Here is a 12,641-nt window from a genome sequence, read left to right as displayed (position 1 = left end):
CTTGAGTGCTGCAATTGGAATTGCACACAGGGTACACCATGTGCCAGATGAGCAATATCAGGTGATGCTGCTGTGCCTGAGTCAGTGATTACAAAATGTAGAGCAGTCTTTTCTCATAACCAGGCAGCAATCTCTTCTTCCAATAAAACCAAGCTATCAGGAGTTATTGATTGCTTAAAAACAAATGGAGCATATGCTCTGCCTTGTTACACTGTGGGTCGTGATCACTCCCTTCTCTGTGTATGCCTTGGAATGTTCACTTCTCGGTTTCACTTTCATTTTGCCATAGCTCCTGTGTTGTACTGTAGAGTGATTCCTTCACTTGCTTTGTTGGCCAAGTCTTCTCTCTGCTTGGAATAAATGAAGGAGGTTGTGCTAGGTGTCTTTATGGCTGTAGGCTGTTTGCTGCTTCTGTGATTCCTCATCCAAGCACATGTCTGGAATCCAACCTGGGGAAATGCAAATGGGGTAGATTTCTGATCAAAATCACCCTCTCCTAAAGCTGATTTTATTTTTCTTTAGAACAGTCATTGTGGCTTCCTTTGTATGCAACATATAGTCTGCCCCCAACCCCAACTCTCTGTTATGCTGTTTTCATCAGCCAAGCCCATGGAAACTTTGTCCTCCTTGAAATATCTACAGACTGGAGTGACTTTCGCTTCTTCAAGGAACACCTAGTGAACCTATTGACTGATCAGGGTTTATGAGCCTTTTGATTACTTTAGCAATACTTTCCTCGTTCCCACCCATGTGTGTTGTGTGTTTCACATTGCAAGTCTGAAGGCAAGAACTCTCTCCTTACTGATTTTTGCAAGCTACTCTGGGACCCCTCTTTTGGAAAAAGAGCAGGATGAAAATGCTTTAAATAAACAAATTAAACGCACACACCACAAAATCAGTAGAAAATGAGGACTTCATTCATGACACATTAAAAAACCAAACGGAGAATAACAGAAAATCTAATCACAGACTATCTGAATGCAGTGCAGACATATTCTGCAATGATCACAGCCATGTATCTGCTAATATCATCCCCTATGCCTTCAGTCTATGTTTATATGCCATTTAATCAGATCCAAAGGCTCCCATGGTTGGTCAATTCTAAGCCAATTTCATCATGTAGTAATGCCTGCGTTGCTTGAGCAACTGAGGCATGGTAGGCAACTATACAGCCGCCCATGATATATTTGTCTGACCAGTTAAACCGAACTCAAGCAGTCTGAAAAGCCAATAAACCTCAAAGATGCCCTAACAAATAATGAAGTTTGTTACTGACTCCATTTCTGGATCTCCAGCCTACATCCACAGATTGTGCTAAGCTCTGCATTGATCCAACAAGTTCTCTTCTGGCTCTACATAGAACTGGCAACTCATCCTGAACCACAACTCCACCCCAAGAGGCTAGTTGTTGTTTACCACAGAAGTTTGGGAAAGGTTGTAGCTCACTGGTAGGGTGCCTGATTTGCATTCAGAAGATCTTGGGCTCCTTCCCCAGCAAGTTTAATTTCTGCGGCATTTCCCCATCCAGGTAATGCTGAAAACGTACCTTTATTTGCTAACCTTCACATCCATAACCCCATGCAAGGTAGCCAACCTGCGGCAAAGTCTCCCCCATCATTCCTTTCATAAATAGTCGTAATCAATCAAGTCTGTTTCAGCTTCCTTCAATTTTATTTTAAAAAGCAACAACAAGCATCATTTCCATTAATAGAAAATATTAGTCCATCCTGCAGTGCTTACCTAAGCAGCAAAAACATTAAACTTTGGAAGCATAAAATATAAATGATCTATATTGAGCAGTGAGGTCACTGCTGAATCATAGTCCTGGTCAAACATAGGTCATAATCAAAGTACTAAAAAGCCTGCAGGTCATCATCTGGTCAAAACCTCTGCTCTACACAGAGATGGGCACTAAGAGGCCCATTGACTTTCCCAACGTAGAGCATACCTCATCTTCTCAGAGAGAATGAATAGCTGGTTGGTTGAGGGAGCACAGAAGGAAACGGAAGCTCCCTGCGGGTCACAGAAGCATTCTTGAATCCAGGAAAAAGCTATACCGGTGGGAGGTGCAGTGCACAGAACCAGAAGAGACAGCCTTGCTTCCAGGAACCATGATGGAGTGACAAGGATTTGAGCCAATGTGACTGCAGCGTGGAGCGATGAATTTACATGCATTCACATTTTGCACAAATGGCTCCCAGCAGTCTCTTTAAAAAAAGACAAGAAAAAACAGCCCAAAGTGAACCACAGCAACTCTGAGGGAAAACACAATATTATTCATGTATACTACTACTGTGATCCTCGGATGAAAGGTGGTCTATAAATTTAATTGATAACAAAAATAACACTGAATAACAATGTATTGGGGTGGGGTGCCCAAAATACTTCACTTTATTCCATTCATAAATAAAACACAACCCCAGGGTATCTGAAGAAGTGTGGCATGCGCACGAAAGCTTGTACCAATGACAAACTTAGTTGGTCTCTAAGCCGGTGCTACTGGGAGGAATGTTTTTATTTTGTTTCCTCAACCCCAGACTCAGACATCATGCTAAACTATCCTCTTCCTGCTTTACCTGCCTGCACCAAAAGAGAAGCAAACTGAGGAGTTCATGCACCGTGGGGGTTGTTAAGCCAAGCTTCTTAGCTTACTGTTACAGGCTAAGATGGGTGGTGAGTTAATGGTTGAGCTGAGGCATACAGGCCTAGTCCTTACGGAGGTTATAAGTCTGAATCTGGCAGTATCACTTCAGAACTGTGGGTAGCAGCTCACATGATCATATGTTCCTGCTTTCAAAAACATCTTCACAAATAAAACTAGCATGTTAAGTAGAAGACTAGGCCAGCAACTCTCTTGCCAGCTATTTGTTACTTGTGTGTGGAGACCTTTTAACCACCCCCAAAAATAAATTCAGACAAGACTCAAATTTTAGGTTTGGTTTCTGGCAGAATTTAGGCTACAACTTTATTGATCACAATCAAGTGAGTGGTTGCATAGGCTCTTGTTCAACTAGCTCCCTGCACCCTTGCAGGCAGCACTGACCCTGGGCACCAACCATAGGTCAGCCTAGGGGGAACACCTGGGATAGTGGAAAGCAGGACCCTGCTAGTCCTCCACCCAGATGTCCCCTGGACTCAGGCTCACGGCACAACCTCTCACAGGGAAGGCCAACCATGAGTCCGTGGATTCCTTTAGCGGAATACCCATAGCATAGGTATGGCAAGACCCTTCTGCCACCCCATCACCTGAACCAGAGCCTATCCGCAACCTTACAAGTTGTGATGATTTGCTATGCGGCAGGCGAAACCCAAGTGGCACCAACCAATCAGCCAAGTGTGGAAAATTCCTGCCGTGCCCCTGTCCCAACGACAGATGACACACGGCGGCATAGCAGGGTCAAGTGCAAGCCCTAAATATAGGGAGAGGTGGGCAGCTGTTCTGATGCACAGAGCCCAAAAGAGGAAGCTCAGGGACATGTGCATGGGCTTAAATAGAGGTCCCTCAATGTACTTTTGCTGGCATCCCATTGGTCTGATTTCTCTCAGCATCGAGAGACCTCCAAGAGGGTGTTGTGGCTATCCAAATGTGCCCACCCACAACATAGGGTATGGTTGCCATGTTGCACCGCAACATGTGCCCTCTTGTTAGGGAGGACCTGATTTTCCGAGAAATGTTCCCTCTTCTAACCAAGGCTATCTCTACCATGTAGGAAAACTGTTCCCACTACAGATCTACAAAACACTGTTACTCACCATCCTCTGCTCCCACCTATCTTCTAGAAAACAGATTGCTCTCTCTATTTCTTTCCATCAAGTTATATAGCAAAAATCACACCCTCCAAATTACGAAGAAAAAAGATAATGCAAACAATGGCTGCTAATTTTGCCCATTGGTGTGCAGATAGGCAGATGATATAACCCACAAAGCCCACAGACTTTCTGTGCTGTGTTGGCTTCATATCCCAATCAACAATGAGAACAGTATGAAGGAACTTTCTCTACATTCCCAGTCCTGCTAAGCTACTTTACTTGGAGGCCCCAGTCTGGCCCCACCGCAGAGAAACGTCCTTGCCTTCCCCAGGTTATGCCCTCTAATGTTTTCTGGATACACCATGCCAGTAGGTCCCAAATATTCTAGGCTGCATTTCTATATTCTTTCATGAGGCGAAGCCCCATTGAATTCCATGAGACTTACTTCAAAGTTGACATAGGCTGCAGTCTGAGAGTAAGTCCCACTGAACAAAGTGAGCATGCTAGGGTTGCATTGTTAAATGGCTTAAGAAAGCCACCCACACCATTAACCTTGAAGGCCCTTGGGTAAGGAGGCCCAGGGTCCTTACAAATGCTGAAAGTGCTCATATAAAATAGGGTTTTTTTGCATTCAAGGAAGACTTGCTTGCTTATTTTTGTATGATATGAATGTAGAGAGTCTGAGAGCTGAAAATTAACAGAGCAGGAAAGGTAGAAACTAATGAATCTCTATCAGGATAATAATGTAGGAAAGACAACACGCAGGCAAAATAGGCCTCAAATCAATGGTTTGAGTAGAAATGTTTTACCCTCAATTGATCTTGTTCTTGAATCATTTATTTTTTAAGAATATCAACCCATAAATGAATCAATATGGGTGCCATCTAAAACTAAAGAACAATCGAATGAAAAGAATGAAAAGGCTTTTTAAAGTCCTGGAGACCAATACATTTGGGCTGAGGCCGGGTTGGCTCACTCATGAGGCAAGGTGAGGTGACCACCTCAGGGAACACACTCTACAGACACAGCAGATCTAGCCACCAATGAATGCACTTCTGCTGCCATAGTGGCAGCAATAGGTGCAGTGCACTCCTTGGTGATCAGACCTCTCCCTGCCCCCACAGTTCCACCACTACAGTGGCCTCTTTGCCAATAGGAGGCACTGTTAGTCTCCTCCCACTCTTGTTCCCAGTGTAGATCTTTATCCCCCCCCACTTGTTCCTGATGTAGCTATTCACTTACCCCTTCTTCCCTGGCGGGAGAGGGGGCACCATTTTGTGATTCGCCTCAGGTGCCAACAAGTCTTGAGCTCTAGACAAAGGTCCTAGAATTTTTCATCCCAAAACTTTTTAAACAACTACCATAATCAGAGCCAGCCCAAGACATTTTACTGCCTGGAAACACAATTTAGCAAAACAGCATGCCAGGGTTTATACTGAGCCTAATAAGGCCTCAGGCCTAATGTTTATTTCAAGTTTGGGTTGTCCCCAGAAGTTTAAACGACGTGCAAAGCAAACCTAAGTGGGCTGGTGAAGTGGCAGATGACCCAAAGCTCTGCTGTCTTACACCAACCATGGTTGGGTGGCTTGGGTGTTTCTTGCCCATATTTCAACTTTCTCTCACTGTTGAGAGAGAGGGAATGGGGGAGCATCTGTGCTAGCCCCAGGCTAGAGTTGGTAATGAACCCAGCACAGGGGCCCATTGGGGGAATGAAGAGGCTTTGGATCCAGCAAATCCAAAGCTGCCTCTGCTTCCAGAACACCCCATTCCCAAGCCAAACCTTGGCTACCCCAGCGAAAACACCGTGAGACATTGTAGCTTTCCATAGATGTAATGGGTGGGAAACTTGCCACAACATGCATTTACGCCACCACACACACAAAAAAACACATCATCAGTGATCCACCCAATCCTTATGCCTAGCAGATCTGCGGTTCATGGTTGTGCTCATTGTTATGCAGTTAATTTCCTACCACATTTTAAGCAAGGCCTACAACAAAGCAACTTTCATGACGCCATGCATTTTTGGATCTGGTCACAGTACTTGGATGGGGGGGATCAGTAAGGCATGATATATACACTGCCCCAAGAGCCAGGAAAGAAAGAAAACAGAATAAAAGTGTGCTTTAAAAAGAAAAAAAGGTGACTGCAGAAAACTCGGTGGAATTACTCAGGGAATCTAAACGGGATAGTTTTTAATGTTTCATTATTGAAGTGTTTGTCACAGGGGAGTGTTCCTCCCCCTACTCTGAGATATGAAGGCTGCGCCATCGATTAGGATTCATCATTGAATTTTGACAAACTCTTTGTCACACTGTAACTCGTTTTGTGATAAATAATATCTTGCTAAGGAAAGATGAGACAACAGTAATAGAACAGATGGGTTCAATCTTTTCAACAGAGACTTGGAAAAAAGACAATGAAAGGAAATGTATTGTAGTAGAAGGGAAATCATTCTAGCGAGAAGAATTATTTTCATTCAAAATGTCCTTAGTAGTCAGGCTAACTAAGCATTTTAAAGTAATTCTCACTGTCAGTAAACAGACAGTTTTAAGTATGCATACTCTGAAATGATTCCATATGTACAAATGAATAACTGCTATTTCCCACCCTCTAGGAGAGATAGCAAATATTTCAAGGGTCTTTGTCCACCTGGCTTGGCGCTACCAGCTCCACCACATTCCCCATGCAGCCAAGTTGCTCCTCTTCCCTCACTCCTACACCACAACACCTGCACAATTCCTTTGGTGTCTACTCACTGCAAGGAAACATTTGAAATCCATCCCAATTTCCTTGAAAGCAGCCTTTCCTTTTGACATTGCAAAGCCAAAGTCACTCCTTGTCATCTCATCACAATCTTTGGAGTCTCTTCTTCACTCTCAGTAAATCAGAAGAACTTTAAATGCTTCCAGACTGTTGCTATTTTGAGGTGGTGTTCAATCATATGCCAGCAAATTTGGGTTACAAAATTATGGTTTTATTGCGTGACTTTCCCAGAAGATGGGACTTTTTGCTTGAAGGAAAGTGATGAGGAAATTCAAGGAAAATAAAACCTGCTTTGCTGTGATGTCCTCTAACCTCCCCAGATATAAATCAAGTGATTGCTCATTAAATAGCTGTCACCTTGTCTCTGCACAAACAAATCAGTATGAAATGTCATTAAACAGGCCATCTGGAGGTACACTTTATGAGGTGATAGGGATTCCCAATTCTAGACTTGTGTACATTGTTAAGAACCATAAGAGTATCATCTCAGGTTGTCCTTAAAATGTAATACTCTTTGAACTGAAGCATTGTGAAGAATATTTTTAAAATCAGCACAAAATTGTGAAATGGCAGTCCTCATTTATTTTATCTATAAGAACAAAACCCATTGCTTACTGTAATTCTACAACAATGTAATGTGTCCCGTCCCCGTCCCCCCCCCCAAAAAAACCTGGACTGGAATCTGATATTTTTCTGTAGGCTGCTTTCTATAACTAATCACACTTGTATTTCACCATTCCTCCAAGGAGCTCAGATAGCTTGTATGGGTTTCTTCCCCATTTTCACAAAAAGATTGTGAAGTACAGTAAGCTGAGGTGTAAGATGGTGACTGGCCCAAGGTCATAGCTGCCAAGTCTCCTGCTGAAAAATGTGGGATCAGCAGCGGCGCGGCACCAGAAGTCACTTCTACACATGTCTGGACATGCGTAGAAGCAACTTCCGGTGCCACGCTACCCATGTCTGGGCACTGGAAATCGGGCGGCGCCAGCACCCAAAATGGAGCCTCCCTGGCAGGTAGGAAATCCGGGGGATTTATGGGATTTTTTCCAATCCAGGCTGCCAGCGGGAAACAGTTTAAAATACGGGGGTTTCCCGCAAAAAAAAAACCGGGAGGCTTGGCAGCTATGCCAAGGTCTGCCTATGAGCTTCATGGATTAATAAGGATTTGAAAGTTCACACTAGTTCATTAAATGACTTGAGAACTCGTTTATTTCTGCAGATCAATCAAATCATTGTACTTTTGTTTTTAAAAAGTACACAAGTTGTCTTGTATGATGCTGTGTTTTAAACACTGAAGCTGTTAATAGGTGTTTGCTAATTTTGATCACAGACTTTGCTCTGCACCATGATAACTGCAGTGCAACACACTGAGGAATTTCCTTACATTGCTGTAATGTACTCAGTTTTGTCTTAGATACGATGCCAAAATAAATTTTCATTGGTTCACACAATGCCAATAATTTACATTTATGAGCATTTGTTGTGGCTCAATAAAATGTTAATCCCTTTACTGTTATTGTATTGTCTCTAAGTTTTTGATGCAGAACTAATAAACCTGACCTGAAACCTGTACAGTTAGATGTTTATGGAATAACAATTATATTTTGGCTCCCACAGCTTATGACCATAAGAAACATGCAATCATCCTGATCTTGCAAGAGGGATTGTCACTGTGTTCACCAGAACTCATGAAGACTAATTGCATAGGAAGCATTACTATCGCCAAACAGTTGTATGAGGTAGCTGTGAAAAGAAAACACCACTAGCTCATTTAGGGATGAATATAGAGAGCATACATATGATGAATCCTTGTGGGAATACAAATGTGCATCCTTTGATAATCTAAAAAAAAACCCACCCTAAACATCACTTGGATTACATAGATGCACCACAAACTACCATTTTATAGACACACCCTGCTCAGATATAGATAGATAGATAGATAGATAGATAGATAGATAGATAGATAGATAATATTATTATTGTCGGAGACCAGCATACCCTGCTTGTATACAGTGGTACCTTGGGTTACAAACGCTTCAGGTTACACGTTTTCAGGTTGCAGACTGTGGGAAACCCGAAAGTACCATAAAGGGTTACTTCCAGGTTTCACCAATTGTGCTTCACGCATGCGCAGAAGCACCAAATCGCATCATGCGCATGCACAGAAACGGCGCTGCAGGTTACGAATGCTGTGGGTTGCGGACGTGCCTCCGTCACAGATTATGTCCGCAACCTGAGGTTCCACTGTACTTCATAAAAAGGTAAACGGACCGCTGACCATTAGGTCCAGTCGTGACCAACTCTGGGGTTGCGGTGCTCATCTCGCTTTATTGGCCGAGGGAGCCGGCATACAGCTTCCAGGTCATGTGGCCAGCATGACTAAGCTGCTTCTGGTGAACCAGAGCAGTGCATGGAAATGCCGTTTACCTTTCCATCAGAGCAGTACCTATTTATCTACTTGCATTTTGACGTGATTTTGAACTGCTAGGTTGGCAGGAGCTGGGACCGAGCAATGGGAGCTCACCCCGTCGTGGAGATTCGAACCGCCGACCTTTTGATCGGCAAGCCCTAGGCTCAGTGGTTTAACCCACAGCGCCACCCGCGTCCCACTGTACTTCATACTCACTACTAATACTTCTCCAGCATCTACACCAGGCATCCCCAAACTGCGGCCCTCCAGATGTTTTGGCCTACAACTCCCATGAACCCTAGCTAACAGGACCAGTGGTCAGGGATGATGGGAACTGTAGTCCAAAACATCTGGAGGGCCGAAGTTTGGGGATGCCTGATCTACACCAAGTCACTTATGCCCTTTAATTATCATTAAGGAATCTTCCTCCTCTTTAACTCAATGCACATTACATACTGCTATTTACAGTGCTCTTTTCCCACTTTAAATGTCACCATCATTTTCTCCAGCCCATATAGATTCAGATACAATCCCACAAGTATATTTTTTGGGTTCCCCCACACACTGCCAAGTTCTTTTAACAAGAGGTTTTAAAACATTTTAGTTGCTAAGCTTTATTGTTTGTGGTATTTTATTACCGTTATATTCCATGTTAAACCCACCCTGGGATTATGAATTGATAAAAGAGTGTGACAGAAATGGAATAAGTAAACAAATGAAATTTCCTCCACCATTCCTTCTCTTTAGCACTGACACCACTGTGCTCTTCAGTGAAATCGAAACTGTCAGATGAAAATGGAGAGACGTCCATGCTGGTTAAACTGACTAGGTTCCCTCACCACACTTCTGTATGGTTGAAGAAGTTAAGGTGTGGAAAAGCCACTCTCAAATATATTTGGCTCTATGGAAAGAATTGGTGGGATGATGACTAAAAATGTGCCAACAGTGGGGGAGAGGCTTAAAATGTCTTTAGGTGACGTGTATTATTTTTTAAAAAAACAACTCTTGGGTAACAAGCTCATTAGAAAAAAAAACCTTAGGGATTCCATGAGGTAATATAACACGTAAATTTATGCCTCACCAAAGCAGTGCTGAGTACACTGTGACAACTAAAAACAAAGAACTTTACAACCACAAGAAAGAAAAGAAGCTGGTAAAATGTGGGCTAGACAATGCTACCATTCAGTGGATTTGTAACTGGCTTACTGACCGAACCCAAAGGGTGCTCATCAATGGCTCCTCCTCATCCTGGAGAGTAGTGACTAGTGGGGTGCCACAGGGTTCTGTCTTGGGCCCAGTCTTATTCAACATCTTTATCAATGACTTGGATGATGGGCTTGAGGGCATCCTGAGCAAGTTTGCAGACGACACTAAATTGGGAGCGGTGGCTAATACCCCAGAGGAGAGAAACACACTTCAAAATGACCTTAACAGATTAGACAACTGGGCCAAAGCAAACAAGATGAATTTTAACAAGGAGAAATGTAAGGTACTACACTTGGGCAAAAAAAAACTAAAGGCACAAATACAGGATGGGTGACACCTGGCTTGAGAGCAGTACATGTGAAAAGGATCTAGGAGTCTTGGTAGACCACAAACTTGACATGAGTCAGCAGTGTGATGCAGCAGCTAAAAAAGCCAATGCAATTCTGGGCTGCAGCAATAGGAGTATAGCATCTAGATCTAGGGAAGTAATAGTACCACTGTATTCTGCTCTGTTCAGACCTCACCTGGAGTACTGTGTCCAGTTCTGGGCACCACAGTTCAAGAAGGATACTGACAAGCTGGAACGTGTCCAGAAGAGGGCAACCAAAATGGTCAAGGGCCTGGAAATGATGCCTTATGAGGAACGGCTTAGGGAGCTGGGTATGTTTAGCCTGGAGAAGAGAAGGTTAAGGGGTGATATGAAAGCCATGTTCAAATATATGAAAGGATGTCATGCCTGCCTCCCACCCTTGTTCGCAATGTAGATATTTATTCTCCTTGTTCCCGATGTAGATCTTCACTCTCTTCTTCCCTGGCAGGAAGGGGACAAACACACATAATGTTGTGGTTCTCCTCAGGAGCCAAAATGTCTTGGGCCAGCCCTGCTCCTTAAAACTCTCAGCACCCTTAACAAAAACTACTTAAGTTTGTGGACATCAGAGTTTGGAATTGGAAAGGAACCTAGGGATCGGGAATCCACAAGGAACAGAACTGGGGAAGGGGAATTGAGACCAAAGAACTTGATTCCTTTGCTCACTTTCTGTTCCTTACAACTAATCAATCACTGGAGGTGTGGATGGAGCTGAGACTATGGCTCTCTCTGCCATCCACTCCACTCATGTCAGCAGCACTAAATGAGCCCTCCCTCCCTGAAGTGATCGTTGGGGAGAAAATGGGTTGGCCGCAGAGAAAGTGTGCCAAAGTGTGTTTGTGGTCCCATCCCATGTTTGGCATCGGCAGTGTCTGCACAACTGCCATCCAGAGACACAAGCAAGTGCAACTAAAATAACTGTGCTAAACCCAAACTCTAGAAACTTTCTAAGAAGCCGGTAAACTTGCATTGTTCTGCCAAGCCTATGACTGAGCAGACCACTATATACAGTGTATATTGTTTTTACTGCAAAGGTTTTAAGGCCTTATTGCTGTTTTATTTTATTGATTTCCTAGTTTTTATTGGACTTAGGAAGTATTTATAGTCTTGACTGATATTTTAGGCATGATTTTTATTGTTGTAAGCTGGCTTCAGTGTCTTAGTAGGCTAGTTAGTGAGGTAGATGTTCAAAACAATATATTTTAAATCCTAGTATAAACTAGAAGGTGTTTGGACTGCAAACATATGAACAGATTGCCCATACAGTGGTACCTTGGTTGTCAAACTTAACCCATTCTGGGAGTCCATTCGACTCTTGGAACCATTCAAAAACCAACTCGTGGCTTCTGATTGGCTGCAGGAGCTTCCTGCACTAAATCGGAAGCCGTGGAAGCCACGTTGGACATTCAGCTTCCAAAAAACATTCACAAACTAGAACACCTCTGGGTTTGCGGCATTTGGAAGCCAAGCCGTTCAACAAGCAAGGTACCACTGTAGACGTAGACTTTGTTTGGACAAATATCTGAAACAAGTATATACAGAATATAGAAGGTTATTAGCAACTTTGGATAATAATATGACATATCTATTCAATAATCTATAGAAATGAAATTGATGTTACATAATGTAAAACAATTCTGTGAGGTAGGTTAGGCTAAGAGATGGTGACTGGCCCAAGGTCACCCAGTGAGCTTCATGTCTAAGTGGGGATTCAAACCCTTGTCTCCCAGGTCCTAGTCCAGTACTCTAACCATTACACCACACTGGCTCTCATATCCCCTGATGGCAGTTTAGATCTAGTCCTTTTCAGTTACAGTAGTTCACACACTGAAGGGTTGGATCCAGACTAAGTCAGCTGAATTTAGGCCACAAATTAGTCATGACCTCAGTGATGTGGGCCACAATCCAGTTCAGTTAGCTTTCGTTAAGCCAACACTTCCAAAGAGCTCTGATTTGGGTTTGAATTGTGATCAAAGCATAGAGCAATGAAGTGTGAAGAAATTAAGTGGTAATTTCATATACATGAAATGGGTGTGTGTTTTTTCCCTTGACAGAAATAGAAATTCAGTCTAACTAATGGGTAAAATCCATGAGGAACAGAGCTAACAAACTACTGATCATTAATATTATTTATGT

The sequence above is a fragment of the Zootoca vivipara genome, chromosome 5 (assembly GCF_965207765.1).
Source record: "Zootoca vivipara chromosome 5, rZooViv2.hap1.1, whole genome shotgun sequence".
In the NCBI taxonomy this organism is placed as follows: Eukaryota; Metazoa; Chordata; class Lepidosauria; order Squamata; family Lacertidae; genus Zootoca; species Zootoca vivipara.
This window is presented reverse-complemented; position numbering follows the sequence as displayed.